The 11,934-nt window shown below is 32.4% G+C and overlaps 1 long non-coding RNA gene across 2 annotated transcripts; it reads right to left on the reverse strand.

Annotated features, from left to right (window-relative positions):
- Positions 1-457: 457 nt before the first annotated feature.
- On the reverse strand, positions 458-11,533 carry LOC134725642 (uncharacterized). 2 transcript variants are annotated; one of them, XR_010108579.1, is made up of 4 exons: positions 11,397-11,533; positions 5,381-5,519; positions 2,482-2,531; positions 458-973 (listed from the first exon to the last, which is right to left on the reverse strand). It is a non-coding gene; the product is annotated as an uncharacterized LOC134725642 (long non-coding RNA). The 2 variants fall into 2 exon arrangements; XR_010108580.1 differs by lacking the exon at positions 11,397-11,533 and adding an exon at positions 10,592-10,699.
- Between the last annotated feature and the right edge of the window lie 401 nt (positions 11,534-11,934).

Raw genomic sequence — 11,934 nt, forward strand, 5'->3', positions numbered from 1 at the left:
GTTAGTAAAATATCAAATGTGTATGAAGCATTGTAGATGTCCTCAAAGGTTGACACTTGCAGCCTACTGAATAAATTTTCATGGAGAATTTCAACACATACAGCCTACTCTATAAGTGTCTTTTGGATATATTTCACCCTGACTAGAGTACCTATGCATGTCTAACAGTCGATAACATATAAAATGTGCATATAAAAGATTGTAGATGTTCCCTCTGGAATAATCTGAATATTTTCGGAAACCAATGACTCTATTTTATGAGCTTCATATATAATTATTTCAAGATTTTCCAAGTCTCCATATCATAAGACTGTTTACATTTTCTTATCATCATCATAGACACAATATTTATTTCTTGTCAATAAAGAGATGAGGAATTTCATTATATATACAGAAAAGCAATCATATAGGATTGTTGCTGGACAATTGTCACATTGATACAAAGTAAAAGTATTGATTAAATTTTAGAACTTTTATTTTATGAAAATAAAACTTAAATAACATAGAACGAAAGATCCACTAAACTCAATACATTGTACAATTCTAGATATTCCAATACATAAATGCATGAACAACGTATATACATTCTTAACTACACAATAAAACTGTTTTCATTTGATTTTAAACAGCCAGGAATCTGTTTACTTTCACCTTTTAGATATAAAATTTTATACATAGAATATAAAATGTATTCCTGTAAATGAATTCTATGTTTGTTACTTTAATGATAACCATTTTCCGAGTAGTAAAAAGTTCATCTTAAATGCATTTTAAATCATTGCACGTCTTCAATATATAAGAACACAGTTCAGTTGTCCTCCACATTGCAGATATTTATCCAAGAACAAATTACAATATTAATTAATTATAACAAAAACACAGATCTAAGCACAGTAAAATAGTCTCCCCTGTTCTGTAAAGAATGCTTGTTCGTATTCTTTCTTAATTGTGAGGCCGGCACTAAATCTTTAACCTACAAAATAATATATGGTTCAGTTGAATAAATAATAAGTCCAATACAATACAGAATTTCAATGCCTCAAACAGTTGTTATTTATTTTCCATCTAAGAATAAAGAGGAGTGTTTCATCAGTGCAAAAACAGAACATAATCCCAAGATTGTATCAAATTGTAAAATTTGTAATGCAGAAATACAATTCTTTTGTGAGACCAATCATTTAAATGAAAAGTTAAAATTATTTTTTTCTTTACTAATGACTTTACACAGAACCATGACTCAAATGATTTACCTTTTTGTTTTATGAAATGACAATGTGAGAGAAAACAAGGCTTCATCATAACTTTTTTCTTTTTATCAAGTATTGGTAATAAGAATGTGTTGGTGAATATGTAAACTGTGATGATTAAAATATATAGTGTTGTGATAGACAAACATACTGAAGTGATAGACATACATAGTGTGGTGATAGGTAAACAAAGCATGGTGATAGACAATAGTGTGGTGATAGACAAACATACTCAAGTGATAGACAAACAAAGTGTGGTGATAGACATGGTGACAGACAAACATAGTGTGGTGATAGACAGACTTAGTGTCGTGATAGACATACATAGTGTGGTGATAGAAAAACATAGTGCGGTGAAAGACAATAGTGTGGTAATGGACAACAGTGTGGTGATAGACAAACATAGTGTGGTGAAAGACAATAGTGTGGTGATAGACCACAGTGTGGTGATAGACAAAAATATTGTGGTGATAAATACACAGACTGTGGTGAATGATTTATGTAGTGTGGTGATTAATCATGTGTGGCGGTAGATATATTATATGTGGCCATAATTATACTAGATATATAATATGTGGTGGTATATACGTTATGTGTGTGCCAGCAGAAGTATCATGTAGACCTAGTTACAAGTACAATAACACTGACACAATATATTTTTAAGGTTTACTCATCTTGAATGTTAGAATCTTTGACTGACAGTTAGTATACCATATTTGCTCCTTTTATTGAAAAGATATCTGACATGATATTTACATAAAATATTGAACGATATGTTGGAGCAGCTATTCTTTAAAAATAATTTCTTTTAAAATATTTCATTTCAACCAGGATTGTTTAATTGCTTATTAACTCTTTACATACATATGCATAATACTTTGCTAATTAACTCTTTACATACATATGTATAATACTTTGCTAATTAACTCTTTACATCATATGTATAATACTTTGCTAATTAACTCTTTACATACATATGTAAAGAGTAAAGTGTTGGTGTTGATATGAATATCAATTATTTGGTAATTTTTTATAAATTTCCTGTTTACACATTTTTTTGGAATTTTGGATCCTTAATACTCTTCAACTTTGTATTTGTTTGGTTTTATAACTATTTTGATATGAGCGTCACTGATGAGTCTTATGTAGACGAAACTTGCGTCTGGCGTACTAAATTATAATCCTGGTACCTTTGATAACTATGAGTAATACTTTTAATTTCAATGAAGATTACCTTTTCCTTTTCTTCTATGTTCTATCTTTCAAAAATCTAGTTTCATTTTTCTGAAGAAAAAAAATAATAACAGTGAGGTGTCACATTGAGTCATTTTAAGTTTAAAATCTAAATAAACATAAACAGATTTCTGTACAAAACGGTGGATTATTATCATGCTCATATCTACTTTTAAAATGATATAAATAGGGCTTTGAAAGATATACCCAGTGGTGTGATAGAAATAAAATATAAATTGAGGTGAAAATATACAGTGAGGTGATTGATCAATAAAGTAAAGGTGTTTAATATGTAGAAATATACATAGAGACTGTTGGGGTCGATATAGAGAGTGGGTTATAGATATAAAGAGTGTGTGGTGATTGATGTATAAAGTGAGGTGATTGATAAATAAAATGAAGTGATAGGTGTTTATGATGTGGTCATTAATATAAAGACTGTGGAGATACATATTGAGAGTATGGGGATATATATATAAAGTGTGTGGTGATTGATATATAAAGTGAGGTGATGGATAGATAAAGTAAGGTGATAGATAGATAAAGTAAGGTGATAGGTATTTATAATGTGGTCATAAACATAGAGACTGTGGGGATACATATCGAGAGTATGGGGATAGATATAGAGAGTGTGTGGTGATTGATATATAAAATTAGACAATGGATAAATAAAGAAAAGTGATTGGTGTTTGTTATTTGGTTATAAACATAGAGACTATGGGGTAGATATAGAGAGTTTGGGATAGATATAGAGAGTGTGTGGTGATTGATGTATAAAGTGAGGTGATTGATTAAAAAAAGTAACGTGGTAGGTTTTTATGATGTGGTCATAAACATAGAGACTGTGGGAATACATATCGAGAGTATGGGGATATATATAGAAAGTGTGTGGTGATTGATATATAAAATTATATGATGGATACATAAAGGAAAGTGATTGGTGTTTGTTATTTGGTCATAAACATAGAGACTATGGGGGTAGATATAGAGAGTTTGGGGATAGATATAGAGAGTGTGTGGTGATTGATGTATAAAGTGAGGTGATTGATTAAAAAAGTAAGGTGGTAGGTGTTTATGATGTGGTCAGAAACATAGAGACTGTGGGAATACATATCGAGAGTATGGGGATATATATAGAAAGTGTGTGGTGATTGATATATAAAGTGAGGTGATGGATAAATAAAGTAAGGTGATAGGTGTTGATAATGTGGTCATAAACATAGAGACTGTGGGTATAGATATTGACAGTGTGGTGAGTGACACAGAGATTATGAGGATATATATAGAGAGTGTGTTGATTGCTATATAAAGTGAGGTTATTGATAATAAAATGTGGTGATAGGTGTTTATTATGTGAAGATATACAGAGAGACTTTTGGGGTAGACAAAAAGAGTGGGGGATAGATATAGAGAGTGTGTGAGTGGTGATTGATATATAAAGTGAGGTGATTGATAAATAAAGTAAGATGATGGGTGTTTATTTTGTGGGGATAGATATAAAAAGTGTGTGGTGATTTATATATAAAGTGAGGTGATGGATAAATAAAGTAAAGTGATTGGTGTTTGTTATTTGGTCATAAACATAGAGACTGTGGGATAGATATCCAAAGTATGGGGATAGATATAAAAAGTGTGTGGTGATTAATATATAAACTGAGGTGATTGATAAATAAAATGAGGTGACAGGTATTTATGATGTGGTCATAAACATAGACTGTTGGGATATACATTGAAAGTTTGGTGATTGATATATAAAGTGAGGTGATTGATAAATGAAGTGAGGTGATATGTGTTTATTATTTGAAGATATACAGATAGACTTTTGGGGAAGATAAAGAGAGTTGGGGATAGATATATAGAGAGTGTGTGTGTGGTGATTGAGAAATAAAGTAAGATGATAGGGGTTTATTGTGTGGAGATATGCAGAGAGATTTTTGGGGCAGATATAGGGAGTTGGGGATATATATATAGAGTGTGGTGATTGATATATACAGTAAGGTTAGTGATAAATAAAGTGAGGTGATAGGTGTTTATTATGGAAAGATACACAGATAGACTTTTGGGGTAGATAAAGAGAGTGGGGGATAGATATATAGAGAGTGTGTGTGTGGTGATTGATACATAAAGTGAGGTGATTGATAAATAAAGTAAGATGACAGGTGTTTTTTGTGTGGAGATATACTGAGAGATTTTTGGGGCAGATATAGGGAGTTGGGGATATATATATAGAGTGTGGTGATTGATATATACAGTAAGGTTAGTGATAAATAAAGTGAGGTGATAGGTGTTTATTATGGAAAGATACACAGATAGACTTTTGGGGTAGATAAAGAGAGTTGGGGATAGATATATAGAGAGTGTGTGTGTGGTGATTGAGAAATAAAGTAAGATGATAGGGGTTTATTGTGTGGAGATATGCAGAGAGACTATTGGGGTAGATATAGAGAGTATGGGGATATATATAGAGAGTGTGGTGATTGATATATAAAGTGAGGTGATTGATAAATAAAGTAAAGGGGAAGCTTTTGTATTATCCTGATATATACATAGAGACTATTATGATATATACATAATGACTGTTGGCATCGGAATGGAGAGTGTAGTGATAGATAATCATAGTATGGGGATAGCTATTGAGACTGTTGTGATAGATAATTATAGTATGGAGATAGCTATTGAGACTGTAGTGATAGATAATCATAGTATGGGGGTAGCTATTGAGACTGTAGTGATAGATAATCATAGTATGGGGGTACCTATTGAGACTGTTGGGATATATATGGAGAGTGTGGTGATGAATACAGCGACTGTAGCAATGGAGGAATATATAAAACTCCACACTATATACATTTTTTTTCGAGTTATCTTTTTTCAAGTATCATTTTCTAAAAATACTTTACCATCACTATAACTGAGTGCTGCTTGGTTGTAAATCATTTAACTATTCTTGTTATTTCATTTAAAATTAGATGTATCCATGTTCTTTCTTTCATTTTCAGCAACGACCTCTAAATCCCTGCAAAATGTCGTTTGGTATTTCTGTAAGAAGAAAAAAAATATAAATAATGAATTTGAGAATCGCTACATGATAAGTATACACGCTTATACAAACATTTTTCAGTAGACATTGCATATCTGCATATCTCCTTTCACAGTAAATTATATATTGACCAGTATATTTCTCTCACTTATAGAATATACAAGTTATAGTATACAGTCTGGTGAAAAATAGATACAGAATGATGATAGATATAATCATTGTGTTACTATAAATATGATAAGATGGTGATAAATAGATATAGATAGGTGATAAGTGTGAAATTAGTTATAGTGGGGTTATGTGTATATACAGTGAGGTAAAGAATACACAGAACAGTATTAAGATATATACAGTGTGATGATATATAAACAAAAGGATAATATAACCAAAAATTTGCAAATTTTTGGTTCCACCCTCGCCGGGATTCGAACCCATGCTACTGTGATATCGTGACACCAAATCGCCTGCACTGCAGCCGTCCCGCTAGACCACACGACCACCTGGGCTCTCAAATAAAGAGCTTTCAGTGGGCATGTGTTACCTTTCCACGTCAGTTTTAATCTAGCGGCGTACTACAGTACATGATATATAAGGCATGAAGATGTTATTTACAGATCTAACATTGTTGGGTTGATGTTTAGACGAGTTGTATATACATTATGTACACAGCCATGTATCACCATCATTGATAGCGATCCGATGGATACATCTGTTGTAGAGTTGTCACTGACTCAGACGTTCTAATATATATATATATATATAATCGCCAATGGCAGTCAGCAGGGTTAAAGAACATCAGTTGTTCGACCTGTTAGTCAAATGCGTTTTGTTTAAATATACTTTTTCACTCTTTTGGTCTTTTGGAAAATGTTGTTTGTGCTGTTTTTAGACCCTTCTACAACGAAATTTGTTTGACATGCACACGTATAAAAATTGCGGTTTTTATCCAACGCAGTCATAGGTTTGAACGTAGTTTTCAATTTAGACTCGTTTATATATATATATATATATACAACTCGTCTAAACATCAACCCAACAATGTTAGATCTGTAAATTTGCACTGCAGCCGTCCCGCTAGACCACACGACCACCTGGGCTCTCAAAAAAGAGCTTTCGGTGGGCATATGTTACCTTTCCACGTCAGTTTTAATCAAGCGGCGTACTACAGTACATGATATATAAGGCATGAAGATGTGATTGTTTACAGATCAGCTAAATTATCTATAGTAAAGGATCCTACAAATTAATGTAAGATACAGTCACAGAAAATAATTATATTCATAAGTACGTCTATATATATATATATATCAATGGTCTTGTGATTGATTTAAACAGTGCAGTTAGTTAAAAGATACATATGTGGAGGGGATACATATATAAAATATGGTGAAAAAATATCAACAGTGAGGTCAATAAAATATTTTCAGTGATGTCATACATATATAAATGAGGAGAAAGATAAAGGTGAAAGATATATAAAGTGAGATGACAGATATACACATTGTGGTGACAGATACACAGTGTGGTGATATATGTATAAAGTGAGGTGATAGAGATATAAAATGTAGTGAAAGATGTACATTGTATTGATAGATATATTGAATAAGGTGATAGATATATAAACAGAGGTGGTATATTAATAAAATGAGGTCTTACTTATATAGAATGAAGTGATATATATACAAAGTGTGGTGACATATATACAGCGTGTTGATAGATATATGAAGTGTTGTGACATATGATCAGTTAGGTGATAGATGTATAAAGTGTGATGATAGATATATAAAGTGTGATGATAGATTTATAAAGTGTGGTGATAGATATATTTAGTTTGGTGATAAATATATTAAGTGTAGTTACTGTGATAAATATATAAAGTGAGGTGATAGATATATGTAGTGACGTGATGGATATATATAGTGTGATCATGGATACGTTAAGTGTAGTGATAGATATATAAAGTATGGTGACAGATATATAAGGTGTGGTGATAGATATATAAAGTCTGGTGACAGATATATAATGTGTAGTGACAGATGAACAGAATAGTGACAAATGAACAGTGTGGTGATAGATGTATAAAGTTTAGTGACAGATAAATATAAAGTGAGGTGATTTGTTTATGAAGTATGGTGATAGATATATAAAGTGAGGTGATAGATATATAAGATGTGGTGATGTGTATAAGGTGTGGTGATGTGTATAAGGTGTGGTGATGTATATATAATGTGTGATGACAGATATAAAAAGTGTGGTGAAAGATTTATGAAGTATGGTGACAGACATATATGGTGTGGTGACAAATATATACAGTATGGTGACACATTTATATAGTGTGGTGATAGATATATAAAGTGTGGTAACAGATAAATAAAGTGGAGTGAAAGATACATAAATTGTGGTGATAGATATATAAAAAGTCGTGAAAGATATGTAAAGTGTGGGAATAGATATATAAAGTCTGGTGACATATATATAGAGTGTAGTTAGAGATATATAAAGTGAGGTGATAGATATATATAGTGAGGTGATTGATATATATAGTGTGGTGATGGAGATGTTAAGTGTGGTGACAGATATATAAAGTGTGGTGATAGATATATAAAGTCTAGTGACAGATATATAGAGTGTTGTGACAGATATATAAAGTGAGTAGATAGATATAGATATAGTGGGGCGAGTGATATATAAAGTGTGATCATGAATATGTTAAGTGTAGTGACAGATATATAAATAATGGTACATATATATAAAGTGTGGTGATAGATTTATAAAGTAGTGATAGATATATAAAGTGAGGTGATAGAAAAATATACATTGAGGTGATGGATACATAAAGTGTGGTGATGGATATATATAGTGTGGTCACAGATGTTAAAAGTGTGGTGAAAGATTTATGAAGTGTGGTGGCAGATATATAAAGTGTTGTGACAGATATATAAAATATTGTGACACATATATAAAGTGTGGTGAGATATATAAAGTGTGGTAACAGATAAATAAAGTGTGGTGATAAATATATAAAGTGTGGTAACAGATAAATAAAGTGTGGTGATAGATATATAAAGTCTGGTGACAGGTATATAAGGTTTGATGCAGATACTTAAAGTGTTGTGATAGATATATAAAGCATGGTGACAGATATGCAAAGTGTGGGGATAGATATATAAAGTCTGGTGACAGATATATTAAGTGTAATGATAGATATATAAAGTGAGGTGATAAATATATATTGTGAGGTGATTGATATATGAAGGGTGATGATGGATATGTTAAGTGTGGTGACAGATATATTGTGTGTTGTGACAGATATATAAAGTGTGGTGACAGATATATAAAGAGCGGTGATAGATATATAAAGTGTGTTGATTGATATATAAAGTGTAATTATAGATATATAAAGAGAGGTGATAGATATTTTTAGTGAGGTGATTGATATATAAAGTGTGGTGATGGATATGTTAAGTGTGGTGACAGATATATAAGGTGTGGTGACAGATATATAAGGTGTGGTGACAGATATATAAAGTGGGTTGATAGATATACAGTGACATGATGGATATATAAAGTGTGGTGGCAGATATATAAAGTGTGGTGAAAGATATATAAAGTATGGTGATAGATATATAAAGTGTGGTGACAGATATATAAAGTGTGGTGAAAGATATATAAAGTATGGTGATAGATATATAAAGTGTGGTGACAGATATATAAAGTGTGCTGATTGATTTAAAAAGTGTGGTAACAGATATATAAAGTGTGCTGATTGATATATAAAGTGTGGTGACAGATATATAAAGTATGGTGATAGATATATAAAGTGTGGTGATAGATATATAAAGTTTTGTGACAGATATATAAAGTGGTGATAGATATATAAATTGTGGTGATGGATATGTCAAGTGTAATGACAGATATATAAAGTATGGTGATAGATATACAAAGAGTGGTGACAGATATATAAAATGTGGTGACAGATATATAAAGTATGGTGACAGATATATAAAGTGTGACGACTGATATATAAAGTTTGGTGACAGATATATAAAGTGTGGTGACAGATATAGAAAGTTCAGTGACAGATATATAAAGTGTGGTGGCAGATATATAAAGTGTGGTGGCAGAATATAAAGTGTGGTGACAGATATATAAAGTAGTGATAGATATATAAAGTGTGGTTATGGATATGTCAAGTGTAATGACAGATATACAAAGTGTGGTGACAGATATATAATGTCTGGTGATAGATATATAAAGTGTGGTGACAGAATATAAAGTGTGGTGACAGATATATATTAAGTGTGGTGACAGATATATATTAAGTGTGGTGACAGATATATAAAGTGTTGTGACGGAGTCTGGTGACATATATATATAAAGTGTGGTGACAGATATTATGGTGACAAATATATAAAGTCTGGTGACAGATATATGAAGTGTGGTGACGGATATATAAAATGTGGTGACAGATATAAAAAGTGTGGTGACAGATATATAAAGTCTGGTGACATATATATATAAAGTGTGGTGACAGATATATAAAGTCTGGTGACATAAATATGTATATATATAAAGTGTGGTGACAGATATATAAAGTATGGTGACATATATATAAAGTCTGGTGAAATATATGATAAAGCGTATATAACATGGCAAAATCCGTATCACATGCCGCATCACCCTCGATCAATATCATAAAGTGACAGAAGAGATAAATCAAGTGAGGTCCTAGATATATAGCAATTATCTATCATATTGAATACACCTTAATTATTGGTAATCCTGGCTGACCCGACTGCATAGAACTTATGACGAATACAACAATCATGACAATCATTTTTCCTTTGTGGCTTCAGTTTTTTTTTTACTTCAAAATTTTACTACAACCTGTGTGATATCCAGTTATGGTGGACACATAGTGATAAGGTGCAGTGGCGGATCCAGGGGTGGGTTCAGGGGGGTTGGAACCCCCCTTTTTTTAACGATCAATGCATTGGAATGGTGACTTATAGTTGGACCCCCCCTTTTTTAAATGGCTGGATTCGCCCCTGATGAGATGTATGTAAATTACCATCAACATCAAACCACTCTCGTTTTACAAGATTTGTTACATTTTTCACCATATAGGTTTCAAGTTTCAAGTCCTAACACAAATCTATCTATCTAGGCTATTATTTGAAATTCCCATTGTGACGACATGAAGACAGAGAAACAGATTTCACCACATAATCTTTTGCAATACGATATTTATCCACTCTTGACAGTGTCAAAATTAATTGATTTTGATATCACCTAAAGGAATGTGTACTTTTTTATAGTCATGCACCAAAAATTACTGTTATAAACGTCATTTGCCAATTTTTTTTAACGGTTATTTGTGATTTCCCGATTTCCCAGGGATTACAAGTATCACCCTCATACATGACCAGGGGTAGGAGGGGTCCTGATCCCTTAAACATGAAATCCCGAATTTAAATAAATTTAAATTCGGACATCCAGTACTAGTAATTCAAAAAAAGAATTCCTTATCTCTTAATAGATCCCGAAACCCTGAGCCTAAAAACACCAGATCCTGGAGTCCTGATAAAGGCCCTATCCCCCCTCATACATGCACGATCCATAACAATATTTTTAAGACTTTCTTGACGCCGCAAGAAATGATTTGGTCACCTCCTATGCACACTGACATGATAAATACACATAAAAAGAATTTATTGTCGGACTCTTTTGAACCAAATCACATTTTTTAGTTGGAAAAGGAAAAGAAGGGGGGGGGGGGGGGGGGGGGTTAGCCTCCTTTCCTAGTTTTAAATGTTATTTTGCATTTAAAGTTGATCATGTATGTTTTCATTGCTACAATGCATTATTTTGCATACCTTTCACATGTTTTTTTTTACTTTTTAGACGTTATGTGTGCTCTGAAGTACTGGGAAGAGAGCCACTTCAACAACTGAGCACGACGTGTATTTTCTTTCGCAGATAAATGTAAATAAAAGCGTACAAATCTATCTCCACATAGAAGATTTTTTTTTCAAAAAGTGAAAGTAGAAATTACCGGATCCGCCCAGTACCGGTCGCGCATGCGCACAAATACAAGGTTACAGTCCGGGTTACAATATCTATAACCTTGTATATTATATACCTCGTGATTTGGCTTATGTAACATCGTCAGTCGGAACTACTCGGCTATTCACTTCGTGCAACCAGAAAGGCCGAGTAGTTCCGACTGGTAACAAAGTACAACATGATTAATGGATTTTTTTGCGTTGCTATTAAACCATTGAGGCCACGTGATTGAGGCCATCTATTTTTATTGCGGGTTCCACATATTTAAATCGGAATAATAGAAAAAATGGAATGTTGTGAGCAGAATCAAAACAGAAATGATGAACACTGCAACATTTCCAGCAAAAT

This window comes from Mytilus trossulus, chromosome 7 (assembly GCF_036588685.1).
Source record: "Mytilus trossulus isolate FHL-02 chromosome 7, PNRI_Mtr1.1.1.hap1, whole genome shotgun sequence".
Classification (NCBI taxonomy): Eukaryota; Metazoa; Mollusca; class Bivalvia; order Mytilida; family Mytilidae; genus Mytilus; species Mytilus trossulus.